Raw genomic sequence first — 14,327 nt, 5'->3', positions numbered from 1 at the left:
TGCTCAGCCAGGGCAGTGTGAAGAATGTTAATTCTGTTTGTGTGAAGCAACCTTAGCAAATCACTTTTTAAACAGGCCAAATGATTGTAGACAGAGGTGACCCAGCTTTGAGAAAACCCAATACATAAATATCAGAACTGCCAAAAGAGATGAATGTTACTGTCATGAAACTGCTTTACATTTCCACCCCCAATCCACATCTTAAAATAGTCTTATTTTAAAATGTTCTCTTCTTTAGGAAGAGCACAGGCACTTTCAGGAAACTGCTCTGGGAACTCTGCATTGAGACAGGCTGAGAAGTCAATTTATTGCTAGAGTCTTTCTGAAGACATATTGGACTTAGAGTTCAAGGTCACCTAGCTACTAATTCCAACAAAAGAAGAAAAACATAGCAAGTGCTTGTAATGTTTCCTTTAAATAAGGAAAAAAAAAGACTAATGTTTTTCTGTAGGTTCTAGTGTTAGATGTTAAAAGTGAGTATAGAAAGGCAGGAGGTCATTATGATCGGAAGAGGGACCCACCAATGGGAAAGCAGGCTCTTTAATCGAGTCAGGTAGTAACTGGGTCAGTAGAGACTCTATCCTTTGATAAATCTGGAAAGTGAATGAAGAGTAGCCAGAGGACAAAATGTTTCCTCCTCCAGGAATGTTTATAGTGGACCCTTATATAATAAACACTTGGAAACCCAGTAACTTTTAACTTTCATTGTGTGAATTTGACTTAGCAATCAAATTCAAGATAAAAATGAGCAACATATAGTTAAGGGTAGTAAAAAAAAAGATTAGGCTGTAGGTATCTCCCTTTTTATTTTTTATTTTTAAAGTGTAGTATTGAAAAATGTTCATGCAGATAAGAGTTAGTAAATGTCAAAAAATTGGGCCCAAGGATTGGAGATGCCATGGAACTGCAGTTTGAGGTAATATAGATGAATTATAGTTTCTGTTAGGCATATAATAGCTCTTGTTTATAGATGGGAAGATGGATATTATTTCATGGTGAGATATGGATACAGGGGGTGGGAAGCAAGTTCATATCAAAGGGTTTTATCTTATGAGAGGTGACAATAAAGAATTTAGATAAGAGAAACAAATAAGCAATAAGAATTTATCTCCATAATGTATCAGTTGCTATGCCTTGACATCAGGTTAAAAATAAAGAGGCTGCAGAGATGTCTTAGCTTAAGGGTGTTTGTTGCTCTTTTAGAGGATGTGAGTTTCATTTTAGCCATCCATCTCAGGTGGCTTGTAATCACTTCTGGTAACCCCAGTTCCAGGGATCTGACTCCCTTTACTTTTGCAGCCTTTGTGAGCACCTGGATATTTATAGCACATACCACACAAGAACACACACACACACACACACACACACACACACACACACACACACACACACTAACATAAAAGTGTAAAGAAAAATGTGAGAAACCATACTAGATCCAGAGATTTTTTTTCCTCCACATTGATGATCAAGATCTTCGAAAGATTAAATAAAACAATTATTAGAATGGGCTAACTGCAAGCATCATAGAAATTACAGTCCACTGAGTTAAATAGAAAACCACTTCTGGTTTTAATTTAGATCTTAAAGCACAAGTTTTTTCCTTTTATTCAGATATAAAAAGAGCAAACTAGATAATCAGCAATATTAATATCCCACTTTTAGTACTATACATATCATTTTGGGTGTTACAAATGACAAGTGAGTAATCTTGGATTATCTTTAGTTAGTCAATAGATACAATATTTTATATGTACTAAATTGTGGATCAGCTTAACTAGGGGTAAGAAACAGCAAGCACCTTATTGACATTTCTACAGAGTTTTTATAATTTATACTGCTTTATTTTAAGGTGCCATCTCATGTAGTCCAACCTGCTTTCCCACTCCCCGAGTAAACATAAACTCTTGATCCTCTTAGGTACCATCACTCCTGGCTCCCACTTTTAATTAAGTTAATTTTATCTATTTTCCTTGCCTTGGATTTCAGCATTTACTAAAAAGTCACATAGGAATGTCTTGAGATAACGTATCAAATAAATTCTTCATCATTTGTTATTTATTTGTTTGTTATTTGTTATTTAAAACATAAAAAAGTCTGTGCTTGTCTGAAATGGAAGTCTTATTGTCTTCGGTGGTCTAAAATTTAAACAGGTGAAAATTAATTGATTTTCATTGATTCCAGCTATGTCTTGGAAACAGGAAGTACCTTCTCCGTGTCTCGGCTACACATGAGGATAGCTGCCAGTCAGAGCGATCGAACAGTTTCAGAGGCAGCTCTGCCTCAGTGAGCAAAGTCATCATAAGAATCCAGCAGAGACTACTTCGTTTTCTGTGGGGCTGGGAAAACAAAGGGCAAAGCATTAAACACACACAACAAACACTCCAAGAAAAGAAACTACAAAAAAGAAAAAGAGCAATCAATCTCTGAAAAAAAGAAGTGCTTCTTTTTAAGGTGAACTTCCTCACCTATTTGAAGATCCAATTTGCCAAATTATAACATGTGAAAATTACCATGATCTGATATCATAACAAGGCATTGATGTGTGCAGGCACTGGTGTGTTTTTCTGATGCCTCTGTCTTTGTCCATTGTTCTTCATGTGACTGCCTGATAATCCACACTCTTTATCTCCTCAAAGATCTCTTAAGGTCTAAAGAAATGAAATCCTTGGAGGTGCCACTGAGCAAAATAAGATATGCAAGAGTGAACTTCTAATGTGAATAACTGTAACACATGCATCTTTTCCACTTGAGTAGGGGGAAAAGAGCATCCTTCCTTTAGTGGTCCATCTGGCAAAGCTGGATCTTTGACTTGAATCTGACAGTGTGATCACAGCAAGGAAGGGTCTAGCTGTGGGAAGGGGCACCCCCTAACTAATTCTGCAATGCATCATTCCACCACTGAAACAGGATGCAATTTGGGCAGTACTTTTTCTCAGAACAAAACTAGGAAGAAGACAATGCTACTGTCTGTTAACTCTCTTGGTAATATAATGACTTGAAACTCTGCACACACACACACACACACACACACACACACACACATACACACACATGCACAAACACACACACTCATTCATTCAAGCATGTATGCACACACATGCACATACATACATACATACATACACAAATACACATGCATACAAACCCATATGTACATACACACTCACTTATTCACAAACACATATACATATACACACACAAAACCATACATACCCACATATACACATTCATGTGTACATGCATACACACATACACATTCACAAACAAACACATATGCACACACACACACACACACACACACACACACACACCCCTTCAGGACAATTGCTTTCCACTATGTCCCTAGCCAGAATAAAAAACTAATCATTCTTAGTTGGATTCCTTTGCTTACAAATAATCTCTCAACAATGTTTCCAAGGTAATTTCATTGTTTTAGAGGCTTCTCAGCTGTCCCCAAAGGCACTTATAAGGACTGCAAAGGTTAATAATTTATGTACTTAACTGAACACATATTTCAGAAAAGGTGAAAAGAGTCAGTATCTTTGTCATTTTATACAGATGACACTGAGTGCTGTGGATAACAGAGAAGCATTTCCAGTCAGTAAATTCCATCATATAAGTGGTAACATGTTCTCAAATATATGGAAACATGCCTCTTTTCTGCTCCATATTTCTCTCCCCAAATTCCAGACCATAAGCTCATTTTGTTTCCAAAATTGAAGAGTTGGTTTTGACAGTAAGCAGTTGGGGCACAGACACTGTCATGGCTGTTCTGGGTACCAGCAATCAGCCAGCATTCATAGAAGAGGGCCAAGGGAACATCCCCTGATGTAGTTACAGTTATGCAGTTTTTAAAATGTGACTATTAACCATCACATTTGTAAAAATATAATTTGAATAATGTTTCTCTTTCAGTATGTCAGGACTTGTAGGTGAAATCCATTTAAAGACCCTCAATAAGTTCTAAAGGAATGTAGTGGAAAAGATCTCTGTACAATGTATGTGCACGTGTGTGTGTGTGTGTGTGTGTGTGTGTGTGTGTGTGTTAAAGAAGAGAAAGAGAGAGAGGCCTCAAACTCACAATGTAGTCAAAGATAGCCCCGAAAACACCCTCTCTCTCTCTCTCTCTCTCTCTCTCTCTCTCTCTCTCTCTCTCTCTCTCTCTGTGTGTGTGTGTGTGTGTGTGTGTGTGTGTGTGTGAAATAGAGGGAGAGAGCTTCTAAACTCACCTTGTAGCTAAAATAGCCCTAAATTCTTTGTGTGGACATGTATATATTTGTTCCTGTGTACGTGCATGTGTGGGTGGGTTCAGATACATACACATGTGTGGGAATATACATGTGGAAGTCAGAAGTTTACACTGAATGACATCCTCAACTTCCTGACACTTGAGCTTTTGGGATAGGGCCCTTTGCTGAACTTTGACTCAGCTGTACTGACTGGCCAGCAGCTTGGAGGGGTCCTCCTGGCTCTGCCTTCCCAGTGCTGAATTTCAGGAGTATATGTTATGTCTAGGTTTTGAGGTCAGCTCTGGGGATTCGACTCAGGTCCTCATCTTGTATGGCAAGTACTTTAACCACCAAGCCATCTCTCAAGCCCTAGGAACATTTTAAAAAGCCATCTCATTTGCTGTCTAGGGTGCTCCACTTCTCAAGTTCATTTGTTGAAAACATATTACTGAAATTAAGTCTTATTCATAAATCTCTTTTTTTTGCAGCTATCTCTCATAAAGGGTCCTGCTACCACCCTGAAGAGACAGTGTTTTGTGAGTTTCTTCTCAGTTCCACAATTCTACCTGTCTAGTGATCTTGAAATCCTTGCAATGTTGCACAGAGACAATTTCACAAAAGTTTCCCCTTCTCTCTCTCTCTCTCTCTCTCTCTCTCTCTCTCTCTCTCTCTCTCTCTCTCTCTCTCTCTCCCTCTCCCTCTCCCTCTCCCCCCTCTCTCTCCCTCTCCCTCTCCCTCTTTCTCTCTCTCTCTCTCTCTCTCTCTCTCTCTCTCTCTCTCTCTCTCTCTCTCTCTCTCTCTCTCTCCTTTCAATTTTGTGGTACCAGAGATCCAATGTTACACTAGCCCTCTACCACTGGAATATATCCCCAGCTCACATAGTGTTGTTTTTTTATTTTAAACTGTGTGTATAGCTGAAGAGATAACTTAGCAACTAAGAGTATAAATTGCTCTTACAGAGCACCCAGGTTTGATTCCCCTCACACACACTGAGCAACTTGCAAGACTCTGCAACTCCACTTTCCAGGCATAGCTGCTACCTCGGTCCCATTGGCACCTGCACTCATGTACACACAAATAAATAAAATAAAAATAAAGTTTTAAAGTTTAAAGCTATTTTATTTATTATAATTGTTTTATTTTATGGTATGTGTGTGCAGACAGGTATACACCATGGTACATTTGTGGAGGTCAGAGGACAACTTGTAAAAATTGGACTGGGAGGGGGAGGCTATGGGGGACTTTTGGGATAGCATTGGAAATGTAAGTGAGGAAAATACCTAATAAAATATATTAAAAATTAGTTCTCTATTTCTTCCATCAAAATTATCAGAATTAAATTTAGGACATTGGCTTGTCAGCAAGTGCCTTTATCTAGAGAACCATCTCTTAAGTTTCATTGTCTCTTTTCTAGTGATCCTAGTCACGCAAGACACAATTTTAAAAAGCAACCATATGTGATTTCCTACTTTAAAACCAACTAGAAAATCATGATCTTAGCAATACAAAGAATTAGAAATAATAAATTGTCTAGGATAGCAAAATGTATTCTTAACAATAAAGAAAACTCTGATGGAATCACAATCCCTAACCTCAAGCTGTACTACAGAGAAATTGTAATAAAAATTGCATGGCACTGGTACAGGGACAGACAGGTAGATCAATGGAACAGAATTAAAAACTCAAAAATGAACTCACACAACTATGGTCACTATATCTTTGACAAAGGAGCTAAAACCGTCCAGTGGAAAGAAGATAGCATCTTCAACAAATGGTGCAGGCTCAACTGGCAGTTATCATGTAGAAGAATGCAAATTGATCCATTCTTATCTCCTTGTACAAAGCTCAAGTCTAAGTGGATCAAAGAACTCCACATAAAACCAGAGACTCTGAAACTTATAGAGGAGAAAGTGGGGAAGAGCCTCAAAGATATGGGCACAGGGGAAAAATTCCTGAACAGAAGAGCAATGGCTGGCAAACACAGAAGTTGATGCTTACAGTCATTTATTGGTTGGAACACAGGGCTGCCAATGGAGGAGCTAGAGAAAATACCCAAGGAGCTGAAGGTGTCTGCAACCCTATAGGTGGAACAACAAAATTAACTAACCAGTACTCCCCAGAGCTCGTGTCTCTAGCTGCATATGTAGCAGAAGATGGCCTAGTGGGCCCTCACTGGGAAGAGAGGCCCCTTGGTCTTGCAAACTTTATATGCCCCAGTTCAGGGGAATGCCAGGGTAAAGAAGTGGGAGTGGGTGGGTAGGGGAGCATGGCAGGGGGAGGGTATAGGGCACTTTCAGGATAGCATTTGCAACATCAATAAAGAAAATATTTAATGAAATAAAATTTAAAAAAGGAAAGAGAAAAAAATGGGGTACAGAGCTAAACAAAGAATTCTCAACTGAGGAATATGGCTGAGAAGCACCTTAAAAATGTTCAACATTCTTAATCATCAGCAAAATGCAAATCAAAACAACCCTGAGATTCCACCTCACACCAGTCAGAATGACTAAGATCAAAAACTCAGGTGACAGCAGATGCTGGCAAAGATGTGGAGAAAGAGGAACACTCCTCCATTGCTGGCGGGACTGCAAGCTGGTACAACCTCTCTGGGAATCAGTTTGTTGGTTCCTCAGAAAATTGGACAAAGTACCCAGGGAGGTGAAGGGGTCTGAAACACCAAAGGAGGAACATCATTATGAACTAACCAGTACCCCCAGAGCTCCTTGGAACTATACCACCAATCAAAGAAAGCACACGGTCGAACTTGTGGTTCTTGCTATATATTAGCAGAGGATGGCCTTGCATGTCATCAATGGTAGGAGAGGCCCTTGGTCTTGTGAAGGCTTTGTGCCTCAGTATTGGAGCACACCAGGAACAGGATTGGGAGTGGGTGGGTTGGGGAGCAGGAGTAGGAGTAGGAGCAGGGGAGAGGGGATAGGAAATTTTTGGAGGGGAAACTAAGAACATTTGAAATGTAAATAAAGAAAATATCTAATAAAAAATGAAAAAAAATAAAATTTGAGCCAACTTTATATTGTTTCATTAAATACATTTTATGTCAAAAATTTAACTATAATATCTCTTTTGTAAATTAGATATTTTTTCATTTACGTTTCAAACACTATCCCCAAAGCCCCCTATATCCTCCCCCCGCCCTGCTCCCCAACCCACCCACTTGAACTTCCTGGCCCTGTACTGCGGCATATGATCTTCGCAAAACCAAAGACCTCTCCAACCATTGATGATCAACCAGGCCATCCTCTGCTACAATGCAACTACAGACACAGCTCTGGGTGGTACTGGTTAGTTCATATCATTGTTCCTCCTATAGGGTTGCAGACCCCTCTACCTCCTTGGGTACTTTCTCTAGATCCTTCATTGGGGGCCCTGTGTACTATAATATCTCTTAATGACATTTGTGATTTTCCTATTATTTAGTATATTCATATTTTTTATTTGCCTGTCAACTCTTGTTTACAAAGGGAAGCTCATTCTATATGCATATGGGCATAAGATCTTGTTTTTCAGCCATGGCTATGTTGCTTGTTAAATCTTTTGAACAACATACTGAAATCCTCATATCTTGCAGAAACGTTTATATGGATATAAAATTATCACCTGCAGGGAAAATTCTATTTTAAATGACTATCTCTGAATGTCTTCATATAACTCTGTGTTTGTGTTTCAGTTGGAAATACAGCAATTCCTCCAATCTTGTTGGATTCCTGTGCCTGTCTGGAGGTATTGTTAGCACACCATTGTAAAAATATTTACAGAAAGTCATTCTGCAGTGAAGCTCAGCAGAATCCAAAATGTAGGTTCTTTTAGATACTCAGGTATCTTAGTCAGGGTTTCTATTCCTGCACAAACATCATGACCAAGAAGCAAGTTGGGGAGGAAAGGGTTTATTTGGCTTACACTTCCATACTGCTGTTCATCACCAAAGGAAGTCAGGTCTGGAACTCAAGCAGGTCAGGAAGCAGGAGCTGTTGCAGAGGCCGTGGAGGGATGTTCTTTAGTGGCTTGCTTCCCCTGGCTTGGTCAGCCTCCTCTCTTATAGAACCAAGATTTCCATCCCAGGGATGGTTCCACCCACAAGGGGCCTTTCCCCCTTGATCACTAATTGAGAAAATGCCTTACAGTTGGATCTCATGGAGGCATTTCCTCAACTGAAGCTCCTTTTTCTGTGATAACTCCAGCTGTGTCAAGTTGACACAAAACTAGCCAGTACATCAGGTATGCAGATTTCAACAGCTCTAGGAAGCTGAAGACAAACACTCAACAGCAGCCTAGTTTGTAATTATTGTTCTTACCATATGCAAACTCTGCAGGTTTTTATATTCAGGACTGACCTGCAGCACAGTCCTGTGGCTTCTGGGACACTCAGTACTCTCTATCCCGTTAAAGAGAATTATGATTCCAGGTAGGCTGGTTTATCCAATTCAAAACGACTTAGGTTCTTGAAAACAAAGCTATCTAGTACAGGTATAACTGGCTGGTGGAGCCAGTAGAGTTTCTTCCTATTGTGATTCTGGAGCTAGATGCTCAATAGTTTGTGAACCTGGGCCTTCAGAATCTTCTTCCTTCAATGAAAACAGGGAAGAAAGGGAACATACATTTGCTCTTAGCCATCTGGAAGAGGTATGCATCATTTTTTTATTTTTTTTAAATTTTTTTTTATTTATCACGTATTTTCCTCAATGACATTTCCAATGCTACCCCAAAAGTCCCCCATACCCTCTCCCCGACTTCCCTACCCACCCATTCTCATCTTTTTGGCCCTGGCGTTCCTCTTTACTGGGGCATATAAAGTTTGCAAGTCCAATGGGCCTCTCTTTCCAGTGATGGCCAACTAGGCCATCTTTTGATTCATATGTAGCTAGAGTCAAGAGCTCCGGGGTACTGGTTAGTTCATAATGTTGTTGCACCTACAGGGTTGCAGATCTCTTTAGCTCCTTGGATACTTTCTCTAGCTCCTCCATTGGGGGCCCTGTGATCCATCCAATAGCTGACTGTGAGCATCCACTTATGTGTTTGCTAGGCCCCTGCCTAGTCTCACAAGAGAGAGCTATATCTGGGTCCTTTCAGCAAAATCTTGCTAGTGTATGCAGAGGTGTCAGTGTTTGGAAGCTGATTATGGGGTGGATCCCTAGATAAGGCAGTCTCTAGATGGTCCATCCTTTTGTTGCAGCTCCAAACTTTGTCTCTGTAACTCCTTCCATGGGTGTTTTGTTCCCAATTCTAAGAAGGGTCACAGTGTCCACACTTTGGTCTTCATTCTTCTAGAGTTTCATGCATTTGGCAAATTGTATCTTATATCTTGGGTATACTAAGTTTTGGGCTAGTATCCACTTATCAGTGAGTACATATTGTGTGAGTTCCTTTGTGATTGGGTTACCTTGCTCAGGATGATGCCCTCCAGGTCCATCCATTTGCCTAGGAATTTCATAAATTCATTCTTTTTAATAGCTGAGTAGTACTCCATTGTGTAAATGTACCACATTTTCTGTATCCATTCCTCTGTTGAGGGGCATCTGGGTTCTTTCCAGCTTCTGGCTATTATAAATAAGGTATGCATCATTCTTGATAATACCACATTGCTAAGAACTAGTCACAAAAAGAAAATGAAGTAGGCACATGGCTCTTTTACATTCAAAGGGTATAAGACAAAACAAATCTCCTTACCCAGTCAACTGACTTTTCTGACTACTTTAAAGTATGGAAAGTTTAGTGCTCAAAATTTTGGCCAACCTGTTGTTATTCCTTTTTTGGTGTCAACCCAGAATGCTTCCTGAACCCAAATGTGGTATCTAAAAACGTGGCAATACATTTTCACATTCACCTCCACGATGAAGTCTCTTTTACCTCGTTCTGACAACTATACTAGTTTTCAACTTGAAGTTGCAGTGTCACACAGACTAGCCATTAGGGCACATCATTTCATTAAGTACCCTCCACTCTAGTTGGATTAGACACTACAGTCATGTTTTAAGGAACCCTGTTGTTCTTTGATGTTCCTCCGAATCCCTTTTTATGTTTTGAAGCCTGCTGATACGCTCATGGCTACTAAACCTGTAGGCTTTGGATTTGACTAGGGAGAAGCAGCATATAATTTATTTCTGTTAAAGTTCAGCTTTGGTCATCGATGTCATTACATCATCCCCCAGAAGCTCATCTCTATCTCTGTCTCCTCTAGGCTAGATTATTACAAATCCCCTTTTGCTGGCCACTGGATACATTGCTCTTTGAACTTGCTTTTTTTCTTCATATTCATCAGCTATTCCATCTCATAGGTCCACATCCTTATTACCTTTACTATTATAGACTAGTGTGTGCTAAACCCTCAAATAGGAAGCTTCTATTGCCATAATAAGATGCACACTCAATCAAAGAGGTAATCACAATACATTTTTAACTAAACCAGCATTACAATGCATTTCAGCCCTCATTATTCTACTTACTTTTTTCAACCTATAACCAATGAGGAGCTGTGTTTTTTGGGTTGAGTAATCAAGCTTGTTTGGAATATTCTAGAATGTCCTTACAAAGAACACAACCAGATGTGACAGACACATTCTTACCAATTTCTAAAAACAAAACAAAACAAAACAAAACAAAAGACAAACCTATAAACACAATGAATTTTGAGGTACGTTTTAATTTGTATGCAACATGGAATTATTGCATTCACTAAGTTATAACCTATATTCATTATTAAACTTTTATCATTAATGAAGTTACCTGATTTTCTGCTTTGAGGACTACTTTCTCACATCGTTTTCTCATCTCTGTGATGAAGAAACAGAATTTAAATTGGTCTGTGGATGACTCCACACTAAAACCTACAAGAAGAATGTTTAAACAGCATTAAGGGTGGGAGTGTTTGTAAGATTGTTGGAAAGGTGTTGGAAGGTCCTGTGTGTGGCTTCTTTAATCTTTCTGTCACTGTATGGGTAGAGAGGGGCTTTTGATTTGTCTTATATCTTATTATTTTCTTTTACTGTGAAATAGATATTTAAAATCAGGAACAGGCTAGGGAGCTAGTGTAGCAGGTAAAGAGATATCTGTCAAAGTCCTGAGTTTAGATCCCAGCAGGTACAGCAGTCCATCTTCAGTTCCAGTACATGGAGGAAGAAACAGCAACCAAGTTGGAACAAGCTGATCAGTTAAAGCAACTCAAATGGTGAGCACTCAATCAGCTAAAGACCTTATTTTAAAATATTGATGTAAGTTGGAAAGCAATTGAAGAAGACACCTAATGTCAACCCAGGCTTCCACCTACACTGCACACATGTGCACATGCAACTATGCTCATATGTGAATATGCATGCATACAACACACACACACACACACACACACACACACACACACACACACACCAACTACTCAACCAAACAGAAAACAAAAACAAATACACAACCCAAAAACAATAAAAAAAAATGGGAAATTGTGAGTCAGTATGGTATTGATTTCCCAATTTTCTGTTGGGGCTGGCTGTCTAGTCTTGTAATCTGTATACTACACTCAGAATTCAGGGCTTGATGTTGTAACTTGGGTCACACTTTTTTTTTTCCTGTGAGCTAGGACAAAACAAACCATGGGAGTCTAAATTTGTTTCCCTGATAGTTAAAGAACTAGTTGAAATAACTGCCATGTTGCACTTTGCATAAAGATTTGGCCAAGCATCATTCTGAATGTCCCAATGATGGTATTATTTAAATGAGATTATCAGTTAAACCTGTGGACTTTGCATGACGTAGATCCTCACTGATAATGGCATGAGGATTGTTCATTTAGTTAAAGCCTTCACAAGACAACGACTAAGCACTCTGAAGTAAGAAGGGACTCCCACCACAGAGTTGATGCTCTTTCCTGGGACCTCAGCTTTCCTCATGTCTTATCAAACAGGAACTGCAAGTCTTCCTGATCCTTTGAGTAATTTCTTAATGTAAATCTCTCTAGGTATGTAAATATACATCTTGTTTGTTTTGATACTCTGGAGAATGCAGACTATACTAAGACATTCCAGATGACACAACTAAACTCTAATTCCCATCTGTGCATTTACGTACTTGTGAGATGAAGATGATTTCTAAGGTTTTATATTTATATAAATATTCAAATGTTATACAATTCAAAAGGCTACCTCTCTGCCAGTAAACTTAATTCTGTGTGACAAGGTACTAATTCTCATGACATATCTGTAATTCAGTGACTTGCCTTCTCTAGGAGCAAACCCTCAAAGTTACAATTTACAACATTTACAAAAACTGCTATTATATAAAACACTGAAAATATGTTTTCACTTTGTAAGTATAGTACTTCCGTGAATGCATTCTTTCACACTTATGAAAGGAAATTCTCTCCTACCAATTTTCACCCAAATTGTCACTGCAGAATTGACCTATACTTGAAGTCAAGAGCAAGTACGTCTATTGGACTGAAAATAGTTCAGCAGTGATAGCTTGCACGCTAGAACTGAAGTTCTCTTTTTTTGACTTCAATTGAATAAGGCGAGGCTAGAGAAATATGATGATTTTAATTTTAATGAAATCTTTCTGTATGTGACTGTATGTATGCTGAGATAATTTTTATTTATGTGTAGGTGAATACTTGTGCATATGTGTGTGTGTGTGTGTGGGGGGGGTGACAAAGGAAAGCAGAGGCATCTGTCCTCTGTGTCATTCTTTGCCTAATTGTCCTGAGGCAGTGTCTACCACTGAACTTGAGATCAGTCATTTTCAAAGGTGGGTGTAAATGTAATTTGTGTTCGCCTGGATATTTGTCCTCTTGGAGGCTTACTGCCTCTATTATCTATCTTAGACCCAGTCTTGGAAGCTTCTAGTCTCTGCACAGTCTTATCCAGGTCTAGAATGTTTCACCCTCTGAGATTTACTGATGAATAAGTTCAACCTTCCTAGTTCTTTCTGGATAATCAGCTCAGCCATTCTGGCTCTAAACTCTCCAAGCTGATTGTTTCAATCTGGCTTCTCTCAGCCTCTGATTTTTTGCTCTACTTGGTCTCAAACTAACTCTGGCAATCTGTTCTAATCATCTAGATATTTCTCATTCTCTGGCTTATTCTGTCTTTACCTGTGGCTACCTAGTTCTCTCTCTGCAACCTGTCTTTATGCAGCTGTCCTGATAAAACTACCTCCTTTATCTGTACTGCTTTCTCTTGAGAAGCTTGCCTTTCATTTTTCTGATTCATTACTTTGTCCGCCACTCAATTAGAAATCACTTTCAAACATCGCTGCTTCCTTCTCCAAACTACCCTTACCTTGTTGGGATTAAAGGTGTATACTAAGGGAGTGTCTGCATTGCAGTCAGAAGGATTAAAGATGTGTGCTAAGGGCTGTGCCACACCGCAACAAAAAAAAAAGAGTTTTGTTTTTTTTCCCCCAGTAAATTACACAATGCCAGTTTTCACAGTGTGATTGAATATCCTATAACAGGTTGACAGTCAGCAGACTCTGCCTCCCCAGCCCAAGCACAGGACCACACCTGCCTTCTATGGGAATGTTGGGGAGCATGCTCTGGTCTTCATGCTTATGAAGTAAGTGCTCCTCAGAGGCAATGAACCTTATTTACTCTACTGTAGGACTTTAATATACTATCTCTTTAGTGGCTAATTCTACATTTTCGGGGGGCGGTCCGAGGCATCTCCACTTTTTAAATCCCAGGGTATGAAACGTCTAGTTCTGGAAGAGATGGAGGTGGCAGCGCTGGTTGTGGTTATGGACTGACAAGGAGAGTGGGCTGAGGTCTTGTGTTTTCCTGTGGCTGAAGTAGGCTTGTGTAATGATGTAGTTAACCAAGAAGTCATTGAGCACAGTAGGAGGAAAACTCCCTAATTCACTATGTTGGAGAAGATGCATTTCTTTTGAAAGTGGCCCAATTCTGCTGAGCACATGAATGGGGTCAGCTCTTGAATTTAGGTATTTTATCTCTTCTACTTAAATGTAAGCAGGTTCATCACTTGCTTCACTTTTTCTTATCTTTCTTTTTTTTCCCCTCACTATTTTCAGGTTGGAATAACAGATTGTGAGCTACCAACACTAGACCCTCAAGGCCCAGCCTGTTTCCCTGCACCTCAC

The sequence above is a fragment of the Mus musculus genome, chromosome 1 (assembly GCF_000001635.26).
Source record: "Mus musculus strain C57BL/6J chromosome 1, GRCm38.p6 C57BL/6J".
Taxonomy (NCBI): Eukaryota; Metazoa; Chordata; class Mammalia; order Rodentia; family Muridae; genus Mus; species Mus musculus.
The sequence above is the reverse complement of the archived record's forward strand: the minus strand, read 5'-3'. Positions refer to the sequence as shown.